At 33.1% G+C, this 17366-nt stretch overlaps 1 protein-coding gene across 6 annotated transcripts in view; it reads right to left on the bottom strand.

Moving 5' to 3' along the window:
• LOC118188398 (small integral membrane protein 29-like) overlaps nt 1-17366 on the bottom strand; it is a 90060-nt gene that overhangs the window by 63264 nt on the left and 9430 nt on the right. Inside the window, exon 1 of one of the 6 annotated variants that reach the window (XM_085822316.1) lies at nt 10762-10810. The exons of the other annotated variants lie outside the window; for them this stretch is intronic. The gene's annotated coding sequence lies outside the window, so the exon portion shown is untranslated. Of the gene's footprint in view, nt 1-10761; nt 10811-17366 lie in introns of those variants that run through there. 6 annotated transcript variants of the gene reach the window in all.

Raw genomic sequence — 17366 nt, 5'->3', positions numbered from 1 at the left:
CATTCACTAAGGGAAAAAATTTCTCAAAATGTAGCTCCATAATTATGCATGTTTTCTACTGGATCGCCAACACAGGAGGTTTATAAGAAATATCTCCTATGAGTTATATGGCCACTATTTCTGTGTTGTCAGAATATGAAATTTGTATAGGGAAAACAATGCATTTTGAGATGAAGAAAATACCTTAATTCGATATTTTTTCTAAGTAATAAATTTTTACATGATATGCGTTTCTTTATCTTAATCTAGGTGAAATAATATTTAACATGCAATAACAGCATAAAACACACAAAAGAAGTGTTCCAGTGAAATTCAGTCCCAGAATTCAATGAAATTCAGTTTCTAAATGCTCTTTAAATTTGTTTCACTGAAAGTTTTTGTACATAAATAATTATGGTAAAATAAAATGAACTTTTTTGTTTAGTTTTTACAGTTAATCAAATAACATAACATTTTTTATTGAAATAAAATTTATTTTTAATGTGTAAGATTACTTTTCTTACAATGCTGGGCTCAGAGTTCTTAAATCCTCTTGTTCTTGAATTCAGAATCGTTCATTATTAAAATTATTCAAATAGCTAAATCCATTTTCAACCATACGAAAGTAAAAATGAAAAAATTTTATTATATGTAATAATTTAATTTTTTAGAAATAGTTCAATAGTTTTACTTTTAAACAATGATTTTGCTTCGATATAACAAACATGTTTATTTAGTTCATCAAAAAGTTATTAGAGACACTATCCAATCAAGAACTAGCATATTTTTCCACTCTGCAGTTTTACTGCAAAAAGTGAATTATCCCTTTGAAATGGTTAAGAAATATTTTCAAATCATCTTCAGTAATATTTAATTCCTTTTGTTTTCCAGTTATTGAAAATTTTTAAAATAATTGAAATTCTAGCTAAATTCTTATATAAAAATTATTCAAGAACTAGATCAAAGAAAATGCGAGAAAGGGGTTAACTTCAATTATAAGTGGAATTTCAGATATTGTTATTTTCTGGTAACTAATAAAAAATATCTAAAATCCTCTTTAATTTATTTCTCACCAGCCACCTCCAACCTTCTAAGGCCGTTCTTTGGCACCCCAGGTTCAATAGGGGATAAAGCAGTTAAGCAAGGCTGTCCTCTGTTTAATTGCTTTTTCACTCAACTGGGGGCAAAAGAAAAAGAACGCAATGGTTTTCCGCTTGAATAGCCAGTTGGAAAACTGCATGACAAAAGCCCACAAGATGAATGCCCACTAATAACACAGGAAATCCAAAATAGCTATGATTTTCTGAAATATTTTAAGAATAATTATTAATATTATTAAAAACGAAATTTCAAGAGGGAATGAAATTAATTTATGTAAAATCGAAATTGTCAAAATTTAACTAGATTATTTGAAAACGTGATTTTAATTCATTATTAAAACAGCATTTGTTGATAGCCACACAAATGTTTTCTCAATCACCATAAAATACGGTACTTATACCTTTTTCGTTGAAATAAAAGTTTAGCTTTAATTCTCCATATTAAATTCATTATATGCAAAATTTTCTGAATTGTTAAATTATTCTCTATATATGATGAAAATTTACATACATTTTATAAAATTAAAAGAAGCAGTGTGCCTAGTATTCCCTTCCTTTGTCGGACTTATATGAGGACACTTCCTTTTGTTGTGTAAATATAATAGCAAAGTTACACATACATGCATATGTTTTTAATTACATTATTTTGATTGACACCCTGTTTTATACACATAAAGGATTTTAATTCAGCCCGAGCCCAAACTGAAATGTGTTCCACTACTTAAATTTATTGTTTAATTATTTGTTATTAATTTAATTTAATTAATTTTTTTATTTTATCTTTATTCATAAATCTGCTTTGTATAGCTGAAGAAAAAAGGGAAAAATATTAATTTTAATGTAGCATATATATTGGTGTGGGTTTTTATCAATGTGCACTTTCATCGGTGTGAGTATTTGTCGCGTGGGCAATTAGCACACAGTGGGCTTTTGTCACATGCACTTTCGTTCAGTGGGTACCGATCGTGAGTATTTGTCTTCTAGTCATGGTGTCAGCGTTTCTATGTGATGATTCCTTCCAATGCGGATGGTAATGTCATATTCCTCGAGTCTCGGTGTATTGTGCCTTCAGGATTCTTGAAATTTAAAAGCCAGGTCAACGATGTATGATCTCTGTGAAGCAGAAAATTTCTGCCTCACAGTAATGGTACAAATGCTCTGCAATTTTAGCTATAGCAAGAAATTCTTTCCTGGTGACACAGTAATTCCTCTCTGGTTTAGATAGGCACCTGCTCCAGTAGGCCAGGTTAGGCCAGGTAGGCTAGGTAGGTTAGATAGGCACCTGCTCCAGTTTGATTTCTTGGGTCAAAACAGCACAGATACTTTCATTACTTGCATCTGTGTCGAGATTAAATGGTTTTTCAAGCTGAGGATGCGTCAGGATTGAAGTTTATGTTAAAAGCTTCCTTCAGGTTGTTAAATGCATCTTCACATTCTTTTGTCCACAAAAACTTTTGCTTGCTCTCTGTCAGCTTGTGAAGTGGTCTTGTGATGGAAGAAAAGTCCATCACAAATCTCCTATAGTAGGTGCAAACTTCTCAGCTGATGCACATTTTCGGAGTGTCTCTAATCTTCAACTGCGGACATTTTTTCTGGATTTGTAAACACACCTTCAGCAAAGATGATATGTCCGAGGTAAGTCACTTCCCATCTGAATAATTTACATTTGGTGGGACTTAACCTCAGGCTAGCTTCCTTCAGTTTCTGAAGCACCTTTCTAAGATTTTGTAAATGTTCTTCAAAACTATTGCTGATGATGATATCATCCAGGTATATCAGGCAGGCTTCGTAGGAAGGACCTCTCAACACAGTCTCTATGAGGCATTCGAATGTAGCCGGTGCATTAAAACGCCATCACTTTGAATTGCCAGTCCTTGCCCCATACAGGGTTGCCACTCAAACAGGAGAATGAAATTCCCTGACTTTTCCAGGTTTTCCAGGTGCGTTTCAAGAAAATTCCAGTCTATCCGCGTAATGTACGTTGGCTACGCTAAGAGGTAAATTATGGTATTACTTGTATTGTGCAGCAAATTCACTTAATTATTCAATAAATCCCAGAGGACATTTATTCTTAATTATTCTTGGCATACTTTGTTTGATAATTTTGTTTACTTTTCCACTTAAGAAACTTAATAAAATTTAAGATATATACATTGGATAACAAATGTATGTTTTATTTAATTATTACTCATGATGATCATCACCAGTTCAACACGAGGCTAATCCGGTCCTTATAAATCACAATGCAATGCTAAATAGTTAGGTTAGATTTTAGGTAAATTTAATTTGTGTGAGGTATGTTCTTAAAAAGCACCTTAACACTTGAAAACACAAATATAATTATAATAGTTCTTGTTTTCTCCATTGAAGATTGAGATTAGAATCTCCCCAATCTGGAATAAAATAAGGCTTTTTTTGCAGACATTCTGCAGCTAAACGAAACAAAGAAATCTATTTTAATAAATTGAGGTATTTTATATTTAGTTCGCAGCATACATAAGAAAAAATATGTGCATTAAATTTCGTGATGGTATGTCATCATACTGCTAGAATTAATTTCAAGATTATGCCAGAGAAAATTTCCTGAAATTTAGAAATATTATTTACTAATAATTAATAAATTTAGAGGGAAGAAGCATCATTAAATTATACGAATAACATAAAAATAAAGATAATTACTTAAAAATTGAATTAGAATAATCAACGATATTTTAGCGAATATAGTTATATTACATGGTTAGCCTAGATGACAGATTACTATTGCTTATTTTACTGCAAAATGGCAAGGTATTTATTAAAAAGAAAAGTTTAAAAAGATTTTGCGGTAAAATTCTAGTATACGGTAAGGCTTTGGCACGATTTTGAAAATTGTCGCCAAGACCAAAATGACCCGTTTACTGCGCATCATCATGTCGCCAAATCCACACATGGAGATTATTTTAACCAAAAAACATCTATGCAAAGAATCTCTAATTCTTTGATCTATGTAAAGAAGAAAAATTTCCATACAAGTAAAATGCTATTACGCTGCTAGAATGCGGAGGGAAAATTTGCCAAGGGATTTGGCGACGGAACCTGGCGGCCAGAATTTCCCTCACCGCGATGTGTACCGGAAATTGAGAAACGTGTTAAGAAGAAACGTTCTTTGACAAAAAGAAAGCTACGAAAATCCGTTTTTAAATTATTGCGAAAAATCCAAGAAGAAACGTTTTATCAAAGGACGTTTCTTCTTGGATTTTTCGCAATAATTTTAAAAACGGATTTTCGTAGTTTTTTCCCCCCCTGAAAATTACTAACCTATGAATTAATTTACTTGCGCCAAAAAATATTTTCTTTTAATTTAGAGTTTAACTACTTGCGCTAAGACTAAACTTCAAGGTTGCGGTGCCGTGCGCTACAATATAGCAAGTGGTAAAGTGTCTCATTTACGCCGCTCCGCATCTGCGAGTGCAATCCAGAGCTGTAACTCGAGAAATAAACAATCTCGTTGTTAGGCGATGTGTGCACCATGTTATTTTCATTTTTGCGATAAATGCTTATCGACGTGGTGTTCACGTCGCTCGCAGTTTGAGACAAAAACATCTCGACGTGCGTGGCACGTCTTTTTAGCGCAAGTGGTTAAAGAAATTTTAAAGGATATTCATTTAATGAACTCTTGATAACGTGACCTTCGAACTTCGACACCGGTTTCCAGCTTTGGCGGCAGATATATCACGCATGCACAGCTGTTTCCCTCTATGATGGAACGGAGCCACGTCTGTTGCAGAGAGGTTTTCCTTCTTTACAATACATATTCTTTGATTCTAACCTCCATGGTACCGTGTACTAAGATTAACCCATTTTGTTTTATACGAGAACAGGTACTTTCTGCGATTCTCGAGAATACTGGAAACCAAAAGTTGCGGACATTTACTTAATTTAAATATAAATTTTGGAGATATCCATTTACTCAAAGTTTAATGCATGTGCTCGTGTATTTTTACTTTTCTGGCATAGGTTTCTCTTAAAATTTGTCTCCCGCTGCATTGCATGGGAAAATATAACAATTATAATTCTACTAAAATTAGCTATCTAAATATAAATTCATAATATATTACAGATTAGTTTTAAGAAGTTTAATGAATTAAAAACACTTTCAGAACTAGTCTTTTTTAAACTGCCTGAATCCCATTAGTGGTTATAATCTACTTCTTCTGCTGGGAGCAAATAAAATTTACCGTAATTTCCGGAAGAAAGGCCGCATCAGCGTAAACGCCGCACTCGAGAAAAATGGCGGGAAAAAAATTAAAGTTACACAGAATCGCGGCATCAGCGTAAACGCCGCAATAGATTAAATTGCGCGTGACATCGCCGTGGGCCGTATAGATGCAAAAACTCAACCTAAGTCTTGATATGTGACATACCAGTTCAGAAAAATGTATGAAATGAAACCATAACTCAAAAATAAATTAAAGGTAAGAAATGTATAGCTTCTACTTTCAAAAATTTTCCGCTCCCTTCTTACTTAAAAACTATCCAACAAGTACTTGTACCCAAACTGATGGGATCTGTATTTGGCAGAATGCCAAGAAAAATCCATTCATGCTGAAGGGAAAATATGTCAGAGTTCGTTATTGCGAGGCAGGTGGAGTCGTGTCCGCCTTTGAAAAAAACTGCAGAAAGGCAGTGGTGGGGAGAGGACGGGTCCTGGAAGATTCATCAAATGGCAGAGGAGAGAGACTATTCAAACTGATGAGAATATTGATTTGAAAGGGGGAAGAATGTTATTGTTCTGAGATCTCGTTTAGGGTGAATAAGGCATGTAGGTCCGTTCAAGGGAAAGAATGTAAACAAAATAACGTTCGCAAAAATCAACTGAGTGATCTTTTGTGTGGGAACAGCACCAGTCTATGCACAATGACAAGGCCATCCAAACTATGTACAATGACCATCATAGGAAATATTTTATTTTTAGTGCACCTAAACACCGCACCCGCTGAAAATTTAAGTTTTAAACACATAAACGCCGCGGCGTTTCTTCCGGAAATTACGGTATCTCAAAATTATTACAGTCAAAACTCGTTAATCCGGACTCGTTGGGACTTCAGCGATTCCGGATTATCGATTTTTCCGGGTTATAGATCTTCAGTTTAAATCTGGTAAGATGGCATACAGAAATTATAAAATTAAAAATATGAAACCATAATTTATGAAATAAAGAACAGTTATGATCTAAAGGGTATCAAAATTTACAAAAAAAAAAAAGCTTAATATTTATTTGTTTATTTCATTAAACATTTCTTTCAATGTAAGTTGTTTAAGTTGCTTCATTTTTTATGTGATAATACATTCTCTTTAATTCTATGAAGAGGAATTTGATTTAAATCATATCAAAGACGGAGTACATCGAGATGAAATACCACATTTAGTAAGGAATTATAAGCCAAATAAAATAAAAACATCTGCCCTGAAGATAAGGATAGTGCTGACAGATCAACTTCCAATTCATTGTGCGCTGGGGCGTTAAAGATAAACAAAGTTTAGATAAACAAGCGTTAAAGTTTAGATAAACAAAGGATATGCCTTTATCCATTTTTTGCAGGAATTCCACTTTTTGTTTAATGGACTTCGAAACATACTTTCGCTTTGTAGAGCCTTTACATATTAGTAAATATATATCAGAAATTCTATTTGACATAATCGAAAATTCAAGCTTACTTTAATAAAATTGCTCTAACAATCTGCAAAAAATAATAAGCCGAATCCAATTCGAAGATTAAGAAACAACGCAATCTGCAACATTAACTGAATTAGATAATTTTAGCTTAGCTTATACAGTCTGTTATACATTAAACGCGCATTCGTAAACGTATTTTGCACACGCGCACATGCATATTCGCAGCCGTAAAGGTCTTAGGCACATGCGTCAACTCGACGCATGCGCAGAAAGTTTGTAGCTTTGAGGTCTGCATTATAGATCATTCCGGATCAAGTAGAGTATCTTAAGTTTAACATAACACTGCTTTAATTCACGGCTGGAAACTCAGCACAAAGAGAAGGACAATGAAAAAAGAAAAAAAATCCCATAATGTTCACATCTTTTTCAAAAGATCAATTTTCAATCTCTTTAAGATACTGTCTCATACACTTATTCCTATTTTGGTTTTAAAAAGAAACAAGCATGAATAGCCATGTGTGCTGACTAGGTGACAAGTAGCACATCTAACTCCGTATAATGATTGGTACATTTGTGAAGTTGTGAAAAATTTTCTTTCAAATAGTTGCAAACGTAAGTTATTATTTTGTTTATATTTTATTTTTACCTTTGAATAATGTGTGCTGAATTTCATTTTGAAGTATTTGTAACTGTGCGATTTTGGGTGGTTAGGTTCTGGCAACAATAAAATATTGCTAATTCTGTTTTATTTTAAGAGTAATTTATGCTTTGTTTTTGAGATATAAAAAGGCATCTTTTTGTGATATTTAAAGATGCCTATATTGAATTTCGATGTGCTTACGTGTAATAATGTTTTTTAACAAACAACTTGGAGTTTTAATGAAGTATTTTTGAGAGGCAATTTTTTTTCAACTGGAGTCTGCAAGAAAGGATTGGAACTGTAACTAAAAGCAATTTGTTTTCATTATTTTTAAGTATGGAAGCTTTAAAACTAACATGTAAGCAACACTGTAGAGTATTTTCTAAATCGTGTAATGAATTTGATCAAAGAGAAAATAATTTAAGTGACAAAGAAATAATTTTAGAATGAAGGGTTATTCAAGAGAAATCAAAATTAATGAATTCAGCTAAAAACGATTTTAAGCAAGAGCTATTTAAACAAGTTACAGATGAAATAATTATCGAAAAAGAGATTGATGAGTCAGAATCATATTTAGATAGATGGAGAAAGAATATAAGATGAATAAATTATTACAAGTGTCAGAATAGAAAACTGGTTAACATATAGGATGTGCATCAATTTCACAAATTCCTAATACAATGTTACATTATATCCCAAGATAAAATTAAAACATTAATGAGGATTTAAAAAATTGGCTTAATTTTTGGGGACAATTTAAGAAAATTGATAAGGACCCTAATATTGATAATCAAGATAAATTTACATATTTATCCCAGGCCATGCAACAAAGTTCTGCTCCAGAAGAATTAACTAAAAGTTTTTCACCAAGCGGCGAAGTTATGAGAAAGCTGTAAAACAATTACATGCATGTTTTGGAAAGGATTAACTGTTAATTCAAGTTAATGTTAGAGATTTATTGGCTTTAATACTCCAAAAGCAAAACACACCAGGGTGGTCTTTAAGAAATTTTTATGACCAGCTGGAATTTAAGCTTCGTGCTTTGGAAGTTCTAAGGGTTACTAGAGATAAATATGCTGCCATGCTTTTTCCTCTTGTTGAGTTTTCTTTGCCTGATGAGACATTTAAAGCATGGGAACGTTACCAAGCAGTTAAGCGTAGAATCTAGAGATTTAAATCACAAATCCAGGGAAAATTCTGAGAGGTCAAAAATAATTGTGAAAAGTGATCTAGATTATTTACTTGAATTTCTTCAGGATGAAGTAGAATCAGAAGAGCGGATATCTCTAGCTTCCCAAACATTTGATCAAAAGAAGCCAGGATAATATAACAAACACAGTGTTAAAATACCTTTTGAAAATAAAATCAGGAGTACTGAATAAAAATTTGGCAATCCATTGCCTATGCCTAGTGCTTTGGAACTGTTTACATCAGCCCAAGGGTAAAAATTGTGCATATTTTTGTTTAAATCCTCATAATCCTTGGGATTGTAGGAATGCAAAAAATATACTTCTAAATGAGAAAGAAGCTATTGTTGGAAAATCGCATTGTTTTTTTCTCTGTCTGAGACATGGACATCGAGTAATGAAGTGCAATGAGAAATTGAACTGTGTACTATGTGGGAAAAGACATCATATACTTCTGTGCAGAAATATAGCTACAGTAAGTGCACAACATTCTAATAAAAGAAAACTTGTGTCTATTAAAACTAATTTACAGAGAGATCAGGCACTTGCCAAGTTACTAATATTAACTGTGATTTTAAGATGCAATGTTAAAACCCATTGAGTAATGAAATGCAATGAGAAATCGAGTTGCATAATACGTGGAAAAAGACATCATATACTTCAGTGCAGAAATATAGCTACAGTAAGTGCACAACAATCTAATAAAAGAAAACTTCTGTCTATTAAAACTGATTTACAGAGAGATCAGGCACTTGCCAATGTATCAAATGCACCTAATGTTATGTTACAAACATTAACTGTGATTTTAAGATGCAATGTTAAAAAGCGTAAAGATTAAGCCCTTATTAATTCTGCTTCTCAGAGGCCTTACAGTTTGAGCAAAACAGCTGAAGAGATGGGGTACAAAGCCTTAAGAAATGAATACCTTCAACACTCACTGTTCGGAGAGGAAGTAATACTAAAGTGTATAAACATGATGTGTTAATGATATATTTATCAAATATGAAGTGTACATATAAATGTCATTTTGAAGCACTAAGCCAACCTGTAATATGTGATACCATGCAACCAATCGAAATTATGTCTAAAAGAACTTGCAGACTTAGGCATTTATCCTGCTGATCAGGAATGTGGGCCTATTGAAATTTTAATTGGAGCTGACATATCAGGCAACTTGATGACTGGCGGTTATAAACTTCTAACCAGTGGTCTTGCAGCCATTGAAACAAAACTAGGGCGGCCGATTATAGGTTGCATCCCAGCAGCGTCATCCAGTAAGAGTACAACTTTAATTTCAATAATAAATAAAAATGCTTGTATAACAGATTTAAGGACATTAGATAGTTTAGGTATCAGAGACCCATCAGAAAGCAAAACAAAATCCCAACTTGAGGAAACTGTTAGATCCCATTTTTTAAATACCGTGAAAATCGAGAATGAACGTTTTATGGTAAGTCTACCATGGATTGAAGGTCACCGTCTACTTCCAGACAACTATGACTTATCTCTCAAAAGATTGAATTCCACATTGAAGATATTAAACTGATGGCTTTTATGAAGACTACGGAAATGTATTTCAGGATTGGTTGAAAGAAGGTATCATTGAGGAAGTACCAGAGTGAAAAAGATGTTCCTTGTCATTATCTGCCTCACAATTATGCTGTTAAAGAAAACAGTACAACATGAATCCGACCAGTATTTGATGCTTCAGCAAGGGAAAAAGGGTCACCCAGCCTCAATAAATGTTTAGACAAGGGCCCAAACCTCATAGAACTGATTCCTTCCATTTTTACCAGATTTTGCTTAGACAAAATAAGTGTCATTGCAGATATTCGAAAAGCTTTTCTCCAAATAAGCCTTTATCCAAATGATAGAAATTTCCTAAGATTCCTGTGGGTAAATAGCAACAATGAATTGAAAATTTATCGCCACTGGAGAGTTGTGTTTCTCCTTTCAAGTAGTCTTTCCTCAGCATCATTTGCAGACAGTTCTAAATCAATGCGTAGAAGGACAGTTCATTTATCCGAAAGAAATTATACATAAATTTCTTAGTAGTTTCTACATTGACAACTGTGTTACAACCGTGAAAGATGAATCTGAATTACAAACTTTCTTAACAGTAGCTTCAGAAGTAATGGCAGAAAGACAGTTTGATTTGAGAGGATGAGAAACTACAGATTCTTCAAAACTTTCTCTTACCTCTACAGATGTTCTTGGATTAATATGGAACATAATGAGAGATATCCTCGAAGTGAATATATCCAGTTTTGAAAATTTGTGTACTGAGAAAATAACGAAAAGAACTATTTTAGCCCTGCTCACAGAATTTTCGATCCTTTGGGGATTGCTTGTCCAATAACCGTAATTCCTAAACTTCTGTAACATATATGGAAAGCAAATATCAGTTGGGATCAGGAAGTAGATGCAGATACAAAGAAAGAATTTTTAAAATGAATGAAGGATGTACCTTTTTTGTTTAAAGTCCCAAAATCGATCAAATTTGGGAAAGTAAATGATAAGCATTCTTTACATGTGTTTTGTGATGCAAGTCAATTTGCATATGTGACAGCAGTCTTTCTTCATATTGAAAAAGAAAATTCGGTGTACATTCAACTTATACACGCTAGAGAAAGAATTTCACCCTGTGGAAAAAGAACTAGCATTACATGATTGGAGCTTCTTGGTGCTACTATCGCTGCACGACTTTTGTCCAGCATACTTAACGATCTTGCAGTTAAAAAGGTTTACCGTAGGACCGACTCAACGACTGTGCTTGCTTGGATAAGAAGAGAAAATTCGTGGAGCGTTTTCATCCATAACAGAGTAAAAGAGATATTAGATTTGACATCTAAAGAAACCTGGTGATATGTTCCCGGTACAATTAATTCAGCAGATCTTCTTAGCAGGGGTTGCTCTGTACGACATTTTGCATCTTTGAAATAGCGGGAGGGTCCTTCATGGCTCTATCTACCTGATGACATGTGGCCTGTCACTGAACACATTATGGCACAATTCCGTTTTGAGGAATATAAAAAATCCCGAAACTATTGTTGATCCCAATGCTGCCAAAATAATTATGGCAACCCTAATGCAAGAAAGGAAGCATAATAGTAAATAACTATTTAAGAATACTGTTTTAATTTAGATGAAAAGTTAATCTCATATAATACAATATTTTATTATTATAATTTATATATACAGTAGTGGCCAAAATTGTGGACACTTTTGGAAATTTTTATGTTTTTGAACTTTGTATACTTATAGAAAACGTTACGTTTCACAAAATGCAAACTTGTATATATCATTTTAAAGACAATTTATTACTGAATTCAATACAAAACACAAAATTCAATTACTTGCAATACCAAAAAAGTTAAATGATAATAGTTATCGATATACATTAGATAGTGATGATTGCAGTGAGTTATCAGTACTTAGTATGGTACCCTTTATTTTTGATTACAGCTTCACATCGACGTTTCATTGAGCTGAGAAGAGTTTTAAGCTCTTCTTACGTTATTACACGACGCCAGGGAACAATTATAGCCTCAATCAGTTCCCTTTTATTTGATGGGCACCTCATTCGGACAAGAGTTTTCAAACGGTGCCACCAATTTTCGATAGGATTGAGGTCAGGACTGTTTCCTGGCCATGACAACAATTTAATGCTCTTTGTACGAAACCACTCTTTTGATATTTTGGCCGTGTGGCAAGGAGCACAATCCTGCAGAAAAAAAAAAATGAAGCATTGTTGGTAAAGAGATCTCTGATGGAAGGTAGAAGTTTTGGTCCTAGAATAGTGTCAATGTATTTTCTGGCATTCAGTGCCCCATCGATGACATGAAGGCGACCAATACCATCTGCTGACATGCATGATCAAATCACAACACTAACTGGGTTCTTCACAGTTGTTTGAGTGCAGTCAGGATGTAGCTCTTCTCCTATTCTACGTCTTACATATTTTTGCCCATCACTACCGAGTAACAATATCTTAGTTTCATCACTCCATATAACTTGTGACCACTGATCATCTGTCCAATTAATGTGTTCCTTTGCCCACTGTAGTCTTTTTTTTTTCGTTGCTGAAAATTAAGATAAGGCTTTTTTCGTGGAATTCTACCTCTCAGTCCAACATCTGTTAATCTTCTCCTGATTGTTCTTGAACTGACAGAAACAAAAGCATCATTCAGATCACTTCTGATGGCCGCTGATGACATTTTTCTATCTTGGAGACATAGTCTTTTTATTCTTCTGTCATCAATAGATGTGGTGCACCTTTTTCGGCCTTTTCTTTCTTTGTTTTTTATTTAATTTGTCTCCTGATATCGTAAACAAAACTTTCGGACTCCAGATGTAGTCACTGATGTACTCCAGATGTCACCACCCATCTGTCTTGCAATTTCAGCATCGGAAAGACCACTTTCTCGTAATAATATTACATCTCTTTCTAGGTGTCCAATCTACTCTTTTATTTGATGTCATTGCTTCTTGACTAAATATTAAAAATTTTTACAAAAATTCCTACTTGTAATTGCAGTGTATAAGAAACACGTACTCCTTCTACAGAACAAAGTAAAATAATGACTTGTTTCAAGTGTAAACATGATGTTAGCTTCTACTGGCAGTTACTAACATCCGATTGGTTCTCAGAACAAGAACAGTGATTGGCCAGGAAAGCTAGACATTACAAACCACTTCATAACTGTGTTTTTACTTCTTTGTACGAAGTAAAAAGGAAGTATCGTAATCGCGAAAAGTTTCAGGCAGCATATTTCAACGAAAATATCCATTTTTACCGTTATCAAATGCAATTTAACTATGTTTTTGCGTGATATCCATACGTAAAGACAGAATAAAAGACTCTTTTTCACCAAAAACATTATAAAACTGCTTTAAAATTAATTCTGAAGAGAATTTTTCGTGGCGTCTGTATGAAAATATGTATGTACGTACATATCTCGCATAACTCAAAAACGAGTAGCGTCAGAACATTGAAATTTTGTATATAGGACTGCTATAACATGTAGATGTGCACCTCATATTTTGGTTGCAATTGGCCGCAATATTCACTAATAATAGTTACCCGGCTCAGTGATCTCAGTTTCTTTACTCTTATATGTTTGTAAATTGTGCATTTTTTGTTTTAAAAATGATTGAATTATGTTGTTTTTATCTTCCGGTTAAGGTTTTTATGCCTTTAGTAAATCTGTATACAATATTTTTAGAATTATCAACAATTTTAAAGTTGTTTAAGTGCCGCTAAGCCTTTTTTTATGGCGGCCATTGATTGTTTACATTTGAAACAGCACACTAGTGAATTTGTTCCCAATCTAGAGAAACTTAGCTTTGCAACAACAAAGATAACGCCTTCATTTATTATTGCCAATTAAATCATGCTTAATTCTTTCTGGAATTTTTTCGAGGAAATAAGTGTTTAAGATTTACTTCGTAATTTTTAATACAGATATTTTGAGTTTTTATGTATTTTTGCCTTCTGGCGAAGTGAGAACTGAATTAACTGACTGAGAAATACTCAATCGTCTGTGAAAAACTGTTTCTTTTTTGTTTGCTTAATTTCTTTTATACATCATTCTAACTTTATTATAGTATTTGAATAGAACATGTGGCAACGATTAGATAATTCTATACATTTACGCATCCGCTTTTAATGTATAACTGACGGTATAAGCTAAGCTAAATTTATCTAATTCAGTTAATGTCAGATTTGTCATGATTGCATTTTCCCTTAATCTTCGAATTGGATCCGACTTATTATTTTTTGCAAACTGTTAGAACAATTTTATAAGAGTAAGCTTGAACTTCCGATTATGTGAAATAGAATTTCCGATATATATTTACCAATATGTAAAGGATCTACAAAGCGAAAGTATGTTTCGAAGTCCATTAAACAAAAAGTGGATTTGCTGCAAAAAATGGATTTGTTTATCTAACTATTCCGAAATCTGTTTATCAATTTCACGCTGCTCTGCGTGTGCGTATGGGGAGCCGCGGCGCACAATTGATTGGAAGTTAATCTGTCAGCACTATCCTTATCTTCAAAGCAGATGTCTTCATTTTATTTGGCTTATAATTCTTTACTAAATGTAGTATTTCATCTCGATGTATTCCGTCTTTGATATGATTTAAATCAAATTTCTCGTAATTATAATTTGCTTCCGATAGTGAAGAAAGTGACACAGAGGTTATTGAAAACGAAAAAATTTCGATTGGCAAATTAGTCGGTATTCTCAACACAGCAATTATAGGACTTAAGCAGCAGAACTTTGTAACTGAACAAGAAATTATGTCTGTTTATAGAATTAAAGAGAAAGTATTATCACATCAAACGAAGCAACTTAAACAACTTACATTGAAAGAAATGTTTAATAAAGTAAACAAATAAATACTAAGCTTTTTTTTTTTGTAAATTTTGATACCCTTTAGATCATAATTGTTCTTTATTTCATAAATTACGGTTTCATATTTTTAATTTTATAATTTCTACATGCCATCTTACCAGATTTAAACTGCTGATCTATAATCCAGAATTGCAGAAGTCCTGATGAGTCCGGATTAACGACTTTTGATTGCATAAACGAAATATAATACTGTTAAGTGAATCTAGCGCCAGAGTGTCGCTATGGTAAACAAATACTAGAATGAATTTTAAAGAATGCATTTATTCTATTATGGTTTATGCGCTGTCGGGGAAGTAGATTTAATTCAATCCAATAAGTTTAAATGAAATGTAAGAAAAAAATGCGTATAATTTAATATTTCATACAAGGAAGTCGTGGTGTACACATCAAATTTTTTATTTATATTAAAGTATGTATAACTTTTTTGTATTGCAAATAATTGAATTTTGTGTTTTATATTGAATTCAGTAATAAATTCTCTTTAAAATGATATATACAAGTTTGCATTTTGCGAAACGTAACATTTTCTATAATCGTTAAACATAAAAATTTAAAAAAAGTTAAAAAACATAAAAATTTCCAAAAGTGTCCACATTGTATTTAAAAAATGGCCAAATATAACTGAATGGAAGTATAATAGTGAATATCTATTTCAGATTATTATTTTTATTTAGAAGAAAGGTTAATTTCATATAATACAATTTTTTATTACTTTATTTTTTTTAAAAAAAAGCAAAATGTACATGAAATGAAATGGGAGGCAAAAAATTTTTTATGTCTTCCAACATAGCAGAACAATTTTTTTTTTTTTTTTTTGCAAACATCTGTCATAAACTCGGACAAATAAGAATCGAAATACTGTCAAGCAGTGCCCCGATGGTGTTTATTATGCCAATTAGCACTGCCCTACAGCCACTCTACTGTTTGTGCATGACACCGACTTTGGGGGTCCACAAAATTCCACAAAATTGCAGTTGTGGTTGACAGTAAAGTGTTCAAAACCGGCATCTTGCAGTTCATCCGATTTGTATGATTTCCAGCAGTCAGTATAAATTAACACTTTCGCCTGCGATATTTTCCTTTATGATGTTCAATTAGGTTTTTGCCAATTGATCTGGAACAACGACTAAGAAACATTCATTCGATTCTCTACATAAGCTGCTGAAAACCCATTGTGGCGGTAGAACATGTCCAACATTATTTTTTCTTTTACTGAAAAAGCCTTCGTCTACTTCAATAATTTTGTCCCTATGCGGCAATTTTCAACTTAGGCTGAGCAACTAAAGCTGCGGCACACACCTCACGCATATAACTGTTCCTGTGTACAACTGTACTGTGATTCATCTTCAGATGGAGTTCACAAAATTCAACAGATGTCATTTCCTGACACCAAAAATAAATGAACCTAACGGCTGTAAGGAAGGGGATTTGCGATCTTTCAAAGCAATTTTTGACGTTTTAATCCTTTCTTCTCATTACAGGTTTCTTTACTGCACCACCATTTCGCTACCGATTTATCACTAAAGCATTATTTCATCTCGTGGTTGATCAAACATAATTTTTATCCTAAATGATGTCCTTTTTTTAAAAAAAGATTCTATTGCAAACTTTTCGTCATTGGGTAATTCCCAAATTGTTAAATGCATAGTGTTATTAAAAAAAGAATTAAAAAATTCAACTAGTATTTCAATGGCGACTTATAAATATAGAACTATCTAAACTTACACAATTTAAAACAGCGCCTCCGCGTGATTTGGCATGCAGTTTAATGGACGCGCTTGCTAGATTTGGTGCTTTTGCGTATCTACTTTCACTGTAACATTTTACAGTCCGCGAAAAGGAATTGTACCGATATTACTTGTGACAAGGAAGAAAACCGAGAATGATTGAAGAAAATTGTATCTTCTATGTTGTCTGCTAGAGTAAGCACTTTGCTAAATTCTCATCTTGCAATTATAAAAAAGTAGTAAAATCATAGGATAGATAAGGAGATTTGTCTACAATTGTCAACATAAGCAAAAAAGGAAATCTCAGTGTATCTGATATTGATGAAGCAGAGAAGGCAATAGTTTACCTAATATAACAAGAATCCTCCGGCGGGTTAAGAGATAAAAGATTACAATCTTTTGACACATTCCTTGATAATGGAATTATATGACTGAAACCACCTGTACTCAGAAGAGATGATCAAGAAAAATTTAAAACGTCAGCAATTTTACCAAGAAAACATCCACTTGTGAAAAGTTTAGTGCTAGAAGATCACTGCAGAAAAATGCATGCTGATGTTTCATACACTTTAAATTCTTTAAGAGAGAAATACTGACTTCTCTGCGGAAGGAGAGCCATTAAATATTATTCAGATCTTGTATTATGTGAAAGCTATTT

The sequence above is a fragment of the Stegodyphus dumicola genome, chromosome 8 (genome assembly GCF_044657685.1).
Source record: "Stegodyphus dumicola isolate Sdum_Otavi_A_Nest chromosome 8, ASM4465768v1".
NCBI classification, from domain to species: Eukaryota; Metazoa; Arthropoda; class Arachnida; order Araneae; family Eresidae; genus Stegodyphus; species Stegodyphus dumicola.
Note: the sequence above shows the minus strand (reverse complement) of the source record. Positions and strands in the feature narration are given on the sequence as shown.